The following is an 11,222-nucleotide window of genomic DNA, read 5'->3' as shown; positions in this document are numbered from 1 at the left end:
GAAGTGTTATTCATTATTCAAACTTATCTGGAATTTCATCTTTTCCCCCTCCCTTACACGACCATGACCAGTTTTTTCTTGATGTCCTAGGAGAGAATTATTCCCCCAGGAGCCTTAAATGGAGACAGACCTTTTGGGCATAGAGCCCACTTTCTGTCTGTCTATCACCTCAAGGTCAACCATTAGAATCTATTTGAAGCCTAGAATTCCAGTCATGTCAATAGAAAATTTTTGGTTCCTATCCATTCCCAGGATAGGTTCAGCTAAATTTGTCAACAGGAGTGGAAGGGAAAACAAGATGATTATCAACATGATTTTAGGGTCCAATATCTTGTAAATTGTTCAGGTTAGATATACTTTGTTGGATAGACATGAAGACCCAGTAACCTTTTTCAAAAAGTGGACCTGGAATGTTGATCAAAAAGCAACAAACAAACAAGCACATAGCAAACCAAAAGTTCCCTACAGTGGTTAGTAAATAAGCCCTGGTCTACACTAGACGTTGAGGTCGAATTTAGCAGCATTAAATCAATGTAACCCTGCACCCGTCCACATGACGAAGCCCTTTTTTCGACTTAAAGGGCTCTTAAAATCGATTTCCTTACTCCACCCCCGACAAGGGGATTAGCGCTGAAATCGGTTTTGCTGGGTCGGATTTGGGGTACTGTGGATGCAATTAGATGGTATTGGCCTCCGGGAGCTATCCCAGAGTGCTCCATTGTGACCGCTTTGGACAGCACTCTCAACTCAGATGCACTGACCAGGTAGACAGGAAAAGGCCCGCGAACATTTGAATTTCAATTTCCTGTTTGGCCAGTGTGGCAAGCTGCAGATGACCATGCAGAGCTCATCAGCAGAGGTGACCATGATGGAGTCCCAGAATCGTAAAAGAGCTCCAGCATGGACTGAATGGGAGGTACGGGATCTGATCGCTGTATGGGGAGAGGAATCCGTGCTATCAGAACTACGTTCCAGTTTTTGAAATGCCAAAACATTTGTGAAAATCTCACAGGGCATGAAGGACAGAGGCCATAACAGGGACCGAAGCAGTGCCGCGTGAAACTTAAGGAGCTGAAGCAAGCATACCAGAAAATCAGAGAGGTCAACGGCCGCTATGGGTCAGAGCCCCAAACATGCCGCTTCTATGATAAGCTGCATGCTATTTTAGGGGGTTCAGCCACCACTACCCCAGCTGTGTTGTTTGACTCCTTCAATGGAGATGGAGGCAACACGGAAGCAAGTTTTGGGGACGAGGAAGACGATGAGGAGGAGGTTGTAGATATCTCACAGCAAACAGGTTTTCCCGACAGCCAGGAACTGTTTCTCACCCTAGACCTGGAGCCAGTACCCCCCCGAACCAACCTAAGGCTGCCTCCTGGACCCATCAGGCGGAGAAGGGACCTCTGGTGAGTGTACCTTTTAAAATACTATACAAGGTTTAAAAGCCAGCATGTTTAATGATTAATTTGCCCTGGCATTCGTGGCTCTCCTGGATATACTCCCAAAGCCTTTGCAAAAGGTTTCTGGGGAGGGCAACCTTATTCCATCCACCGTGGTAGGACACTTTACCACTCCAGGCCAGTAGCACGTACTCGGAAATCGTTGTAGAACAAAGCATTGCAGTGCATGTTTGCTGGCGTTCAAACAACATCTGTTCTTTATCTCTCTGTATTATCCTCAGGAGATTGATATCATTCATGGTCACCTGGTTGAAATAGGGTGCTTTTCTTAAGGGGACATTCAGAGGTGCCCGTTCCTGCTGGGCTGTTTGCCTATGGCTGAACAGAAATGTTCCCCGCTGTTAGCCACGCGGTGGGGGGAGGCAAAATGCGACCTTGTAACGAAAGCGCATGTGCTATGTATGTAATGTTAACAGCAAGGTTTACCGTGAAAGAGTGTACCCATTGTTCTATAAAATGTGTCTTTTCAAATACCACTGTCCCTTTTTTTTCTCCGCCAGCTGCATGTGTTTCAAGGATCACAGGATCTTCTCCTTCCCAGAGGCCAGCGAAGATTAGAAGGCGAAAAAAATGCACTCGCGATGAAATGTTCTCTGAGCTCATGCTGTCCTCCCACACTGACAGAGCACAGACAAATGCGTGGAGGCAGACAATGTCAGAGTGCAGGAAAGCACAAAATGAGCGGGAGGAGAGGTGGCGGGCTGAAGAGAGTAAGCGGCGAGCTGAAGAGAGGGCTGAAGCTGAAAGGTGGTGGCAGCGTGATGAGAGGAGGCAGGATTCAATGCTGAGGCTGCTGGAGGATCAAACTAATATGCTCCAGCATATGGTTGAGCTGCAGGAAAGGCAGCAGGAGCACAAACCGCCGCTACAGCGCCAGGGTTACCAACCGCCCTCCTCCCCAAGTTCCATAGCCTCCTCACCCAGATGCCCAAGAATGCGGTGGGGGGGCTTCCAACCACCCAGCCACTCCACCCCAGAGGATTGCCAAGTAACAGAAGGCTGACATTCAATAAGTTTTAAGTAGAGTGAACCAAGGTATAGCAATTCTGTTAAGAATATTTTCTCCTAAGAATGTTAGAACCAAAAATTATTTTGGTCAGATTTTTATTTTATTTGCTGGATGCACTCTGATGGTGCACTAAGGGTATGTCTACACTACGAAATTAGGTCTAATTTATAGAAGTCGGTTTTATAGGAAGCGTTTTTATACAGTCGAGTGTGTGTGTCCCCACACAAATGCTCTAAGTGCATGTAGTTGGCGGACTGTGTCCACAGTACCAAGGCAACAGTCGACTTCCAGAGCTTTGCACTGTGGGTAGCTATCCCACAGTTCCCGCAGTCTCCCCCACCCATTTGAATTCTGGGTAGAAATCCCAGTGCCCGATGGGGCTAAAACATTGTCGCAGGTGGTTCTGGGTACATATCGTCAGGCCCCCGTTCCCTCCCTCCCTCCATAAAAGCAAAGGCAGACAATCGTTTTGCGCCTTTTTTCTTGAGTTACCTGTGCAGACGCCATACCACGGCAAACATGGAGCCCGCTCAGCTAACCATCACTGTATGTCTCCTGGGTGCTGGCGGACATGGTACTGCATTGCTACACAGCAGCAGTTTATTGCCTTTTGGCAGCAGACAGTGCAGAATGACTGGTAGCCGTCGTCGACATAGTCCTGGGTTATCTTTTAACCGGGCACCTGGGCAAACATGGGAGTGACTCAGATAGGTCATTTCCCTTGTTTCGTTTCATGGTGATTGAGTCCTACCGGCAGTGCACTGTCTTTTAATCTGCAGCTAGCAGAAGACGATGGCCAGTAGACATACTGCAACGTATTCTGCCAAGCACCCAGGAGGTGATGATGGCTAGTGGTCGTACTGCACAGTCTGCTGCCAGCATGATGTATAAAGATAGATGAAGTGGCTCAAAACAAGAAATAGACCAGATTTGTTTTCTATTCATTTTCTCCTCCCTCCCTCTGTGAAATCAACGGCCTGCTAAACCCAGTTTTGAGTTCTATCCTTGAGGTTTTGAGTTCTATCCTTGAGGCGGCCATTCAGTTTCTCGCAAAGCCACCCCCTTTCTTGATTTTAATTCCCTGAAGCCAACCCTGTAAGCCATGTCATCAGTCGCCCCTCCCTCCGTCAGGGCAACAGCAGACAATCGTTCCACGCCTTTTTTCTGTGCAGACGCCATACCACGGCAAGCATGGAGCCCGCTCAGATTACTTTGGCAATTAGGAGCACATTAAACATCACACGCATTATCCAGCATTATATACAGCACCAGAACCTGGCAAAGCGAAACTGGGCGAGTAGGTGATGTCAGTGCGGTGACGAGAGTGATGAGGACATGGACACAGACTTCTCTCAAAGCACGGGCCCTGCCAATGTGAGCATCATGGTGCTAATGGGGCAGGTTCATGCGGTGGAACGCCGATTCTGGGCTCGGGAAACAAGCACAGACTGGTGGGACCGCATAGTGTTGGAGGTCTGGGACGATTCCCAGTGGATGCGAAACTTTCGCATGCATAAGGGCACTTTCATGGAACTTTGTGACTTGCTTTCCCCTGCCCTGAGGCGCAAGAATACCAAGATGAGAGCAGCCCTCACAGTTGAGAAGCGAGTGGCAATAGCCCTGTGGAAGCTTGCAACGCCAGACAGCTACTGGGAAACAATTTGGAGTGGGCAAATCTACTGTGGGGGCTGCTTTGATGCAAGTAGCCAACACAAATCAAAGATCTGCTGATATCAAGGGTAGTGACCCTGGGAAATGTGCAGGTCATAGTGGATGACTTTGCTGCAATGGGATTCCCTAACTGTGGTGGGGCCATAGACGGAACCCATATCCCTATCTTGGCACCGGAGCACCAAGCCAGCAAGTACATAAACTGCAAGGGGTACTTTTCAATAGTGCTGCAAGCACTGGTGGATCACAAGGGACATTTCACCAATGTCAACGTGGGATGGCTGGGAAAGGTACATAACGCTTGCATCTTCAGGAACTCTGGTCTGTTTCAAAAGCTGCAGGAAGGGACTTTCTTCCCAGACCAGAAAATAACCATTGGGGATGTTGAAATGCCTATAGTTATCCTTGGAGACCCAGCCTACCCCTTAATTCCATGGCTCATGAAGCCATACACAGGCAGCCTGGAGAGTGGTCAGGAGCTGTTCAACTACAGGCTGAGCAAGTGCAGAATGGCGGTAGAATGTTCATTTGGACGTTTAAAAGCTCACTGGCGCAGTTTAGTGGCTCGGTTAGACTCAGCGAAACCAATATTCCTACTGTTATTACTGCTTGCTGTGCGCTCCACAATATCTGTGAGAATAAGGGGGAGACGTTTATGGCGGGGTGGGAGGTTGAGGCAAATTGCCTAGCTGCTGGTTATGCACAGGGTGGTTAGAAGAGCACGGGAGGGTGCGGTGTGCATCAGAGAAGCTTTGAAAACCAGTTTCATGACTGGCCAGGCTACGGTGTGAAAGTTCTGTTTGTTTCTCCTTGATGAAACCCCCTGCCTCTTGGTTCACTCTACTTCTCTGTAAGCTAACCACCCTCCCCACCTCCCTTCGATCACCGCTTGCAGAGGCAATAAAGTCATTGTTGCTTCACATTCATGAATTCTTTATTCATTCATCACAGAGGGATAATTACCAAGGTAGCCCAGGAGGGGTGGTGGAGGAGGGAAGAACAAGGCCACACAGCACTTTAAAAGTTTAAAACTTATTGAATGTCAGCCTTCTGTTACTTGGCAATCCTCTGGGGTGGAGTGGCTGCGTGGTTGGAAGCCCCCCCACCGCATTCTTGGGCATCTGGGTGAGGAGGCTATGGAACTTGGGGAGGAGGGCGGTTGGTAACCCTGGCGCTGTAGCGGCGGTTTGTGCTCCTGCTGCCTTTCCTTCAACTCAACCATACGCTGAAGCATATTAGTTTGATCCTCCAGCAGCCTCAGCATTGAATCCTGCCTCCTCTCATCACGCTGCCACCACCTTTCAGCTTCAGCCCTCTCTTCAGCCTGCCGCTTACTCTCTTCAGCCTGCCACCTCCTCCTCCTGCTCATTTTGTGCATTCCTGCACTCTGACATTGTCTGCCTCCACGCATTTGTCTGTGCTCTGTCAGTGTGGGAGGACAGCATGAGCTCAGAGAACATTTCATCGCGAGTGCATTTTTTTTGCCTTCTAATCTTCGCTGGCCTCTGGGAAGGAGAAGATCCTGTGATCCTTGAAACACATGCAGCTGGCGAAGAAAAAAAAGGGACAGTGGTATTTGAAAAGACACATTTTATAGAACAATGGGTACACTCTTTCACGGTAAGCCTTCCTGTTAACATTACATACATAGCACATGCGCTTTCGTTACAAGGTCGCATTTTGCCTCCCCCCACCGTGTGGCTAACAGCGGGGAACATTTCTATTCAGCCATAGGCAAACATAGCCCAGCAGGAACGGGCACCTCTGAATGTCCCCTTAAGAAAAGCACCCTATTTCAACCAGGTGACCATGAATGATATCAATCTCCTGAGGATAATACAGAGAGATAAAGAACAGATGTTGTTTGAACGCCAGCAAACATGCACTGCAATGCTTTATTCTACAACGATTTCCGAGTACGTGCTACTGGCCTGGAGTGGTAAAGTGTCCTACCATGGTGGATGGAATAAGTTTGCCCTCCCCAGAAACCTTTTGCAAAGGCTTTGGGAGTATATCCAGGAGAGCCACGAATGCCAGGGCAAATTAATCATTAAACATGCTGGCTTTTAAACCTTGTATAGTATTTTAAAAGGTACACTCACCAGAGGTCCCTTCTCCGCCTGATGGGTCCGGGAGGCAGCCTTGGGTTGGTTCGGGGGGTACTGGCTCCAGGTCCAGGGTGAGAAACAGTTCCTGGCTGTCGGGAAAACCTTTTTGCTGTGAGCTATCTACAACCTCCTCCTCATCGTCTTCCTCGTCCCCAAAACCTGCTTCCGAGTTGCCTCCATCTCCATTGAAGGAGTCAAACAACACAGCTGGGGTAGTGGTGGCTGAACCCCCTAAAATGGAATGCAGCTCATCATAGAAGCGGCATGTTGGCCGTTGGCCTCTCTGGTTTTCTGGTAGGCTTGCTTCAGCTCCTTAAGTTTCACGCAGCACTGCTTCGGGTCCCTGTTAAGGCCTCTGTCCTCATGCCCTGGGAGATTTTCACAAATGTTTTGGCATTTCAAAAACTGGAACGTAGTTCTGATAGCGCGGATTCCTCTCCCCATACAGCGATCAGATCCCGTACCTCCCGTTCGGTCCATGCTGGAGCTCTTTTGCGATTCTGGGACTCCATCATGGTCACATCTGCTGATGAGCTCTGCATGGTCACCTCTGCTGATGAGCTCTGCATGGTCACCTGCAGCTTGCCACACTGGCCAAACAGGAAATTGAAATTCAAAAGTTCGTGGGCCTTTTCCTGTCTACCTGGTCAGTGCATCTGAGTTGAGAGTGCTGTCCAGAGCGGTCACAATGGAGCACTCTGGGATAGCTCCCAGAGGCCAATACCATCTAATTGCATCCACAGTACCCCAAATTCGATCCAGCAAAACCGATTTCAGCGCTAATCCCCTTGTCGGGGGTGGAGTAAGGAAATCGATTTTAAGAGCCCTTTAAGTCGAACAAAGGGCTTCGTCATGTGGACGGGTGCAGGGTTACATCGATTTAATGCTGCTAAATTCAACCTCAACGCCTAGTGTAGACCAGGGCAAAGCCTAATAAAAAGTAGTCTAACATACTACAAAACTTTTAGAGAGTACCACCACCAGGGGCATCTCTTAAATAAAAGTCTTTATCTAAAAGAAGACAGAAGAGAGTAAACAGAAGGCAATTTGGGGAAGGAGTGAAATGTTACTTTTAAATAGGAAATGTAAAGCGATTGTTTAAGTTGAGTGGAAATACATTGGCCCAGGTCACCTGCAAGTGCTTTAGCATGTCACAGAAGGTGACTCATTATTTTTAAGAAGAAAAGGAGTACTTGTGGCACCTTAAAGACTAACAAATTTATTAGAGCATAAGCTTTCATGAGCTACAGCTCACTTCATCGGATGCATTCCTTTTTTGTTTTATTTTTAAGGCGTTTAGCGCCACTGCATTACATGGAAAGAAGAGTTATTGCCCACATCATTCTCCAATGTCTTGCTAGCAAAATTTCAAGACAGCTGGGATATAGGATCATAGAATCATAGAATCATAGAATATCAGGGTTGGAAGGGACCCCAGAAGGTCATCTAGTCCAACCCCCTGCTCAAAGCAGGACCAAGTCCCAGTTAAATCATCCCAGCCAGGGCTTTGTCAAGCCTGACCTTAAAAACCTCTAAGGAAGGAGATTCTACCACCTCCCTAGGTAACGCATTCCAGTGTTTCACCACCCTCTTAGTGAAAAAGTTTTTCCTAATATCCAATCTAAACCTCCCCCATTGCAACTTGAGACCATTACTCCTCGTTCTGTCATCTGCTACCATTGAGAACAGTCTAGAGCCATCCTCTTTGAAACCCCCTTTCAGGTAGTTGAAAGCAGCTATCAAATCCCCCCTCATTCTTCTCTTCTGCAGACTAAACAATCCCAGCTCCCTCAGCCTCTCCTCATAAGTCATGTGCTCTAGACCCCTAATCATTTTCGTTGCCCTTCGTTGTACTCTTTCCAATTTATCCACATCCTTCCTGTAGTGTGGGGCCCAAAACTGGACACAGTACTCCAGATGAGGCCTCACCAGTGTCGAATAGAGGGGAACGATCACGTCCCTCGATCTGCTCGCTATGCCCCTACTTATACATCCCAAAATGCCATTGGCCTTCTTGGCAACAAGGGCACACTGCTGACTCATATCCAGCTTCTCGTCCACTGTCACCCCTAGGTCCTTTTCCGCAGAACTGCTGCCGAGCCATTCGGTCCCTAGTCTGTAGCGGTGCATTGGATTCTTCCATCCTAAGTGCAGGACCCTGCACTTATCCTTATTGAACCTCATTAGATTTCTTTTGGCCCAATCCTCCAATTTGTCTAGGTCCTTCTGTATCCTATCCCTCCCCTCCAGCGTATCTACCACTCCTCCCAGATTAGTATCATCCGCAAATTTGCTGAGAGTGCAATCCACACCATCCTCCAGATCATTTATGAAGATATTGAACAAAACGGGCCCCAGGACCGACCCCTGGGGCACTCCACTTGACACCGGCTGCCAACTAGACATGGAGCCATTGATCACTACCCGTTGAGCCCGACAATCTAGCCAGCTTTCTACCCACCTTATAGTGCATTCATCCAGCCCATACTTCCTTAACTTGCTGACAAGAATGCTGTGGGAGACCGTGTCAAAAGCTTTGCTAAAGTCAAGAAACAATACATCCACTGCTTTCCCTTCATCCACAGAACCAGTAATCTCATCATAAAAGGCGATTAGATTAGTCAGGCATGACCTTCCCTTGGTGAATCCATGCTGACTGTTCCTGATCACTTTCCTCTCCTCTAAGTGCTTCAGGATTGATTCTTTGAGGACCTGCTCCATGATTTTTCCAGGGACTGAGGTGAGGCTGACTGGCCTGTAGTTCCCAGGATCCTCCTTCTTCCCTTTTTTAAAGATGGGCACTACATTAGCCTTTTTCCAGTCATCCGGGACTTCCCCCGTTCGCCACGAGTTTTCAAAGATAATGGCCAAGGGCTCTGCAATCACAGCCGCCAATTCCTTCAGCACTCTCGGATGCAATTCGTCCGGCCCCATGGACTTGTGCACGTCCAGCTTTTCTAAATAGTCCCTAACCACCTCTATCTCTACAGAGGGCTGGCCATCTCTTCCCCATTTTGTGATGCCCAGCACAGCAGTCTGGGAGCTGACCTTGTTAGTGAAAACAGAGGCAAAAAAAGCATTGAGTACATTAGCTTTTTCCACATCCTCTGTCACTAGCTTGCCTCCCTCATTCAGTAAGGGGCCCACACTTTCCTTGGCTTTCTTCTTGTTGCCAACATACCTGAAGAAACCCTTCTTGTTACTCTTGACATCTCTTGCTAGCTGCAGCTCCAGGTGCGATTTGGCCCTCCTGATATCTTTCCTACATGCCCGAGCAATATTTTTATACTCTTCCCTGGTCATATGTCCAACCTTCCACTTCTTGTAAGCTTCTTTTTTATGTTTAAGATCCGCTAGGATTTCACCATTAAGCCAAGCTGGTCGCCTGCCATATTTACTATTCTTTCGACTCATCGGGATGGTTTGTCCCTGTAACCTCAACAGGGATTCCTTGAAATACAGCCAGCTCTCCTGGACTCCCTTCCCTTTCATGTTAGTCCCCCAGGGGATCCTGGCCATCTGTTCCCTGAGGGAGTCAAAGTCTGCTTTCCTGAAGTCCAGGGTCCGTATCCTGCTGCTTACCTTTCTTCCCTGCGTCAGGATCCTGAACTCAACCAACTCATGGTCACTGCCTCCCAGATTCCCATCCACTTTTGCTTCCCCCACTAATTCTACCCGGTTTGTGAGCAGCAGGTCAAGAAAAGCGCTCCCCCTAGTTGGCTCCCCTAGCACTTGCACCAGGAAATTGTCCCCTACGCTTTCCAAAAACTTCCTGGATTGTCTATGCACCGCTGTATTGCTCTCCCAGCAGATATCAGGAAAATTAAAGTCACCCATGAGAATCAGGGCATGCGATCTAGTAGCTTCCGTGAGTTGCCGGAAGAAAGCCTCATCCACCTCATCCCCCTGGTCCGGTGGTCTATAGCAGACTCCCACCATGACATCACTCTTGTTGCACACACTTCTAAACTTAATCCAGAGACACTCAGGTTTTTCCACAGTTTCGTACCGGAGCTCTGAGCAGTCATACTGCTCCCTTACATACAGTGCTACTCCCCCACCTTTTCTGCCCTGCCTGTCCTTCCTGAACAGTTTATAACCATCCATGACTGTACTCCAGTCATGTGAGTTATCCCACCAAGTCTCTGTTATTCCAATCACGTCATAATTCCTTGACATCACCAGGACCTCCAGTTCTCCCTGCTTGTTTCCAAGGCTTTGTGCATTTGTATATAAGCACTTGAGATAACCTGTTGATCGCCCCTCATTCCCAGTATGAGGCAGGAGCCCTCCCCTCTCAGACATTCCTGCCTGTGCTTCCTCCCGGTATCCCGCTTTCCCACTTACCTCAGGGCTTTGGTCTCCTTCCCCCGGTGAACCTAGTTTAAAGCCCTCCTCACTAGGTTAGCCAGCCTGCTGGCAAAGATGTTCTTCCCTCTCTTCGTAAGATGGAGCCCGTCTCTGCCCAGCACTCCTCCTTCATGGAACACCATCCCATGGTCAAAGAATCCAAAGCCTTCTCTCCGACACCACCTGCGTAGCCATTCGTTGACCTCCATGATTCGACGGTCCCTACCCAGGCCTTTTCCTTCCACGGGGAGGATGGACGAGAACACCACTTGCGCCTCCAACTCCTTTATCCTTCTTCCCAGAGCCACGTAGTCCGCAGTGATCCGCTCAAGGTCATTCTTGGCAGTATCATTGGTGCCCACGTGGAGAAGCAGGAAGGGGTAGCGATCCGAGGGCTTGATGAGTCTCGGCAGTCTCTCCGTCACATCACGAATCTTAGCCCCTGGCAAGCAGCAGACTTCTCGGTTTTCCCGGTCAGGGCGGCAGATAGATGACTCAGTCCCCCGGAGGAGAGAGTCCCCGACCACCACCACCCGCCTTCTCCTCTTGGGAGTGGTGGTCGTGGAACCCCCAACCTCAGGACATCGCATCTCATGCCTCCCAACCAGCGGGGTCTCCTTCTGC

The sequence above is a fragment of the Dermochelys coriacea genome, chromosome 1 (genome assembly GCF_009764565.3).
Source record: "Dermochelys coriacea isolate rDerCor1 chromosome 1, rDerCor1.pri.v4, whole genome shotgun sequence".
In the NCBI taxonomy this organism is placed as follows: Eukaryota; Metazoa; Chordata; order Testudines; family Dermochelyidae; genus Dermochelys; species Dermochelys coriacea.
The sequence above is the reverse complement of the archived record's forward strand: the minus strand, read 5'-3'. Positions refer to the sequence as shown.